The sequence below is a fragment of the Dama dama genome, chromosome 31, assembly GCF_033118175.1.
Source record: "Dama dama isolate Ldn47 chromosome 31, ASM3311817v1, whole genome shotgun sequence".
Taxonomy (NCBI): Eukaryota; Metazoa; Chordata; class Mammalia; order Artiodactyla; family Cervidae; genus Dama; species Dama dama.
In genome coordinates, this window is record NC_083711.1 from 22,488,423 (window position 1) to 22,494,422 (window position 6,000).

Consider the following 6,000-nt stretch of genomic DNA (forward strand, 5'->3'; position numbering starts at 1 on the left):
TCTTGAGAGGCAGTTAACATTCCTTTTGTCTTACTGGCTAGAACTGGACTTGAGAGTGGGGAGATCTAAATTTGAAGATCTAAAAATTTTCATGTCAACTTTTACTACAAAATCTCATACAGTTGCCTACATTTTCTGCTCTTAAAGAAACATGTGTGATTTTTCATTAATATAATATTTTTCTTCATCTTATTTAATATTTTATATTTCAAACGCTAATACTGTCTCCTTTTGTATGATCCTCATGTACCCACCATGCGGCTTTATAAAGGACCCAGTCTTACTTACTGTTTGATTAAAACTCTCAGATAAGATCCTCCTCCTTAGCCAGAATTTAGCAAGATATGTGTGCACATGGTTGTATTAGCAGCATCCTCCTGCCCCCTCCCCCCCCCAAAAAAAAACAGGGGTTGATTGTGTGATGTTCACAGGACCTGCAGACTGACTTAGCAAGAATTAATGAAGAGAAACACATAAGTTGGTAGAAGACATTCGGGGTAAACCAAGAAGTCAAAAGTACCAAAAATAACAATACTTAGAAATCTCTTAAAAAAAGAAAAGAAAAGAAAAGAAAAGAAAAAACTGTGTTAGTGAAAATCTTCAGTGCATAAAGCATCCTAACAATGTATCAATTTTATCTTTAGCATGGCATTGAATTGGCTATTTCTGGTTCTATATATTATCTATATATAGGGCTTCCCAGATGGCAAGAGTGGTAAAGAATTTGACTGCCAATGCAGGAAGCATAGGGGCGTGGGTTCAATTCCTGGGTCAGGAAGATCTCCTGGAGGAGGGCATGGTAACCCATTTTATCATTTTACCTTTAAGATGGCATTGAATTGGGTATTTCTGGTTCTATATATTGTCTATATATAGTATTACTAAATTAAATCTCAATTCTTATGCATGGTGGTTGTGGAGATGCAAAAATAATATACATTCACAGATATATTGGTCTTACGCTAAAAAGCATACAAATTCTTGCTGCTGGTTTTCTTTCAGAAATATGATTAGGACTTCCTGGTTGCCCAGTGGTTAAGAATCTGCCTGCCAGTGCAGGAGACATGGGTTCTATTCCTGATCCAGGAAGATTCCCACATGCAGCAGGGCAATTAGGCCTGGGTGCCACAAGTGCTGAGCCCATGCTCTACCATGCTCCACAACAAGAGAAGCCACTTTACTGAGAAGCCTGAGCACCACAATTAGAGAGTAGCCCCTGATCTCTGCAATTAGAGAAAACCTGCACACAGCAACGAAGACCCAGCACAGCCAAAAATAATAAATAAAATAAAATTTAATAAACATGATTAAATCTCAAAAAGGAACAGTATTCCCTCTTCTGCATTTACTGTCAATGGACTCCTTATAATAAAAATCATTGTCATCACCATCATCCCTAACATGAATTGAGTATTCAGTGTGGGTTAGGAACTAAGTGCCTTGCCAATATTATTTCATTTAATTCTAATAGAGGCTATTAGGTATTCCCCTTTTGGAAAAGAAGAAATAGCCAACAGAAGGAGCTTGAGAAAAGTTACTTAGATTGTGTGTGGGAAACTATATCCAAATCCAGGCATTCTAATTCCAGATATCATGCTTTTAACATTTACTGCTCTGCCTCTATCAAGCCAAATATAAATTACAGGAAAGAGTAGTGCTCTAAAGGACCATGGGATGAAAAGATGATGTGCTTATTGAAAACTGAAAATTCCATGAAAATCAAAAACAGGTGAATTTTTTAAATAACTGTCTTAGAATCATTTATAAGACAAACAAAGAAGTAGAAAACAGAAATTTCTTTGTAAGATTCAGAAGAGAAAAAACATCAGTGGTGTTATGAATTGAATTGTGCTTTGCTAAAATTGATACAGTGAAATTTTAACCTCTAGTACCTCAAAAGGTGACATTTGGAGATGGGGCCTTTGACGGGGTAATTAAGTTCAGGGGGGCCATTAGGGAGGTCCAATCCATTCTGATGGGTGTCCTTATAAGTAAAGGAGTGAAGCATTCAGAGAGAGAAGCCAGGAACATGTGTACACAAAGGAAAAAAACAAACAAACAAACAAAAAACACTTGAGGATGAGAAGGCAGCCATCTGCAAACCAAATGGAGAAGCCTCAGAAGAAACCAAACCTGACTGCACATTGATTTTTTTGACTTCTAGCGTCCAGAACTGTGAGCAAATAAATTTCCATTGGTTAAGGTATCTAGTCTGTGGTATTTCATATCACAGCTCTAGAAAACTAATACAAGTAACTTATAAGAAATAAAATTATTTTCAAATTCTCTGCTAGGTAGATAGAGGACTTCCCAAGTGGCACTAGTGATATAGAATTCGCCTGCCAGTGAAGGAGATGTAAGAGATGAGGGTTTGATCCCTGGGTCAGGAAGATCCCCTGGAGTAGGAAATGGCAACCCACTCCAGTATTCTGGCCTGGAAAATCCTGTGGACAGATGAGCCTATTGGGCTCCAGTCCTTGGGGCCAGAGTCAAACACGACTGAGTACACACATACGCACAGGTAGATACAAGAACAGACATTAATAATATAACATTTTATAACCTTCACATTTAGCAAACTTTAAAAGTCTTAAAAAGATAATTATTAGAAAGAAAATGTTGAATTATTGCTCACATAAACCATTGGTGATGCTGTAATCAATAAATTTCCCTCTATTTTGTATTCTAAATGTGTCATTTTCATAATTTGGGTTAGAGTTATATTGGATCCAAATGTACATTTTGCCTTTTAACTTAGCAAAAGAAAATAAGTGATTTTACAAATGATTCTATGTTATCATAATTATAATTTCAACTACTGCTTGATATTCATTTTAATGGATTTCATATAAACAGGCATGGGCAGGCTTAGGTGTTTCCGACTATTTGCACCCCCATGAGCTGCAGCCTGCGAGACTCCTCTGTCCAAGGGATTCTCCAGGCAAGAATACTGGAGTGGGTTGAAATTTCCTTCTCTGTAAAATAGGCATATACATTTAAAATCTATATTACATTCTTTTTTTCATGATTATTGTTAATTTTGCAGTGAATATTTTCTGTATAAAACTTTGCATATGGAGGGTTATTTCTTTTAGCCAGATTCTTAGAAGTAGAAATGGTGGGTCTATAAATACGAACATATTACAGAACCTTGAGATATTCTGTCAAAGGATTTCTACAAGAATTATACTCATTTGTAATTCTTTCATATGTGGTGTATTATTTCACTTCTTCCAACCAAAATTGGCCTTGTATCTGTTTCTGGTAAGACTGATTCTATGCTTTATCGTGGCAAAATAAAGTAATTTTCCTAAAAATCACTCCTGTAAACTTTTAAAATAATAAACTGTCAAATACATGTACGACAACAAAATTAAATGTCCTATTTTCTTAAGCCTGTTAAAGGTCTCTAAATAATGGAAAATAATGGAATAAGCTTTTTTTTTTTTTTTTTTCAAGTTTTACTTTAAAAACTAAACCTTCATATAATTCAGAGGTTGCATACTAAATCTAGGAAAGTAATATAAATTTGTTTATAATTCAGGCAATGCTACATTTACATTTTACAAAACATAAGGAAATAAAAGTCTATTATTTGCCCAATCACCATTGCTTTGTACTTCTACAGACGCTAACAGACTCTTTCTTAAACTTTTGGAAACGCAATGTCCCAACACCTAAGTTGACTCCTGGAGAAATAGAATTCTCATCTGCTTGTTTATTTGAGGGACTGGAAAAACTTACCACAATTACCTCTTTAATATTATGCATTCAAGCTCTCATTATCTCCGTTCTGATCTTGTCATTCCTTAGGAGTTTTACATCATTACTGAAATATGTCACCAAAGTTCTCACACTGCAAGGACTCTCAATGTCTTTTGCTGACTTTTATATTACTTTGATTGATCTGAATTTCAAGATTATTATGCTTTTGAAAACTTGTCTGTCAACATCTATAGTTTAGTCTGAAAGTATCTGTAATCTAACTGCATCTGTGACATATATTTATGTTTCCAAAAACTTGCTTGATTTGTAATCAGTTAATTAAAAGTAATTGTAAGGAAGCATTTTCTTCCTTGTTCTTATAGTTTCCATTTTGTCTTCTAAGCATAGATATTTTCTGTCAAATTCCAGACATTTAATTAAATGCTTCCTTTAAATTGTCCATACACATACTTAACATAAAACATTACATTTTAATCACAATGAGTAAAGGCTCTGTAGTGCAATTCTTTTATTAAAGATACAACAGAAGCTGTTTTCCTAGGCTTAACTAATTCTCTATAGAGCTTATTTTTGGTATGCTTTATTACAGTTGTCAAAGACTATGAGCCACCTGAATTGGTTTTCTATTGTTACCTTGCTTGATATTACCTCAGGGGTTGTAATTAATTCAGATCTGTGTAAGCTATTTCCACTCTTCATTAAAAAAAGGACACAAATATATTGTTCTCTCTTTATAATCCTCCCATTTAGTCATATGTCAAAATAAGAAAAGGAAAAATTTGCTTGCTTTTCAGTTTATGCGTCTCTTAATTGTCTGGAGATACATGTATATAACACTATGTAATGCAAAAAACAAAACAAAAAAACCCTATGTGAATTTTTATTAACCTGATATAAAGCAAATTAGATGAGATATTTTAAACACAACATATGATCTATTTCTTGATTCTTATATTACCTGCACTCTTAAAAATTATTTTCCAAAAAGTCTCACAATAATACTTAAAGTTTATGTGAATTTTTATTCATGGAATGAACTAGATCATTCTGCGTATGTGTGTATTGGAATGGGTGAATTTAACTCAGATGACCATTATATCCACTACTGTGGGCAGGAATCCCTTAGAAAAAATAGTGTAGCCATCATAGTCAACAAAAGTCTGAAATGCAGTACTTGGATGCAATCTCAAAAATGACAGAATGATCTCTGTTCGTTTCCAAAGCAAACCATTCAATATCATGCTAATCCAAGTCTATGTCCCGACCAGTAACACTGAAGAAGCTGAAGTTGAAGGGTTCTATGAAGACCTACAAGACCTTCTAGAACTAACACCCCAAAAAGACATCCTTTTCATTATCGGGGACTGGAATGCAAAAGTAGGAAGTCAAGAAACACCTGGAGGAACAGGCAAATTTTGGCCTTGGGGTACGGAATGAAGCAGGGCAAAGGCTAATAGAGTTCTGCCAAGAAAAGGCACTGGTCATAGCAAACACCCTCTTTCAACAGCACAAGAATAAAAAAACAGATCACCAGCCCAGGTTGGATGCATGAGACAAGTGCTCGGGCCTGGTGCACTGGGAAGACCCAGAGGGATCGGGTGGAGAGGGAGGTGGGAGAGGGGATCAAGATGGGGAATACGTGTAAATCCATGGCTGATTCCTTTCAATGTATGACAAAACCCACTACAATATTGTAAAGTAATTAGCCTCCAACTAATAAAAATAAATGGGGAAAAAAAAAAAAATATATATATATATATATATATATGAACAAACTATATAGATAACAAAATACAACAAACTATAATCTTTTCTAATTGGAAAAGAATATTCAGCAATGTTTACAGTGAATTTTTAAACTCTTACCTTCCTGAGCAACTCCAATATTATGAACATAAAACCAATGCCACTTGCATTAGATATGTTAGGAAACACATGCTAGAAACATAGAATTTTTGTTGTTTAAGTCCCTAGGAACAGAAAGTGACTACAAATATTTTGCAAATAGGATCCAGGGAAATTAAGTTTTCTGAAATGCATGGAACAGTGTAACACAGAGATTTTATTGCTGAAATGTGATTAGCATACCTCTTGAAGATTAATCAGAAAGTAAGGAAATTATCAAGTGTTCTAAATTTATATCGGTTATGAGAAAAAAAGAAAAAGGTAAACCATGGTGTGTGGTCTAATTCTCTCCTTGGCTATTAACGCCTGATAACTGAATTAAAGAAAAATATACATTGTTAAAATTTCAGTTCAGTTCAGTCACTCAAT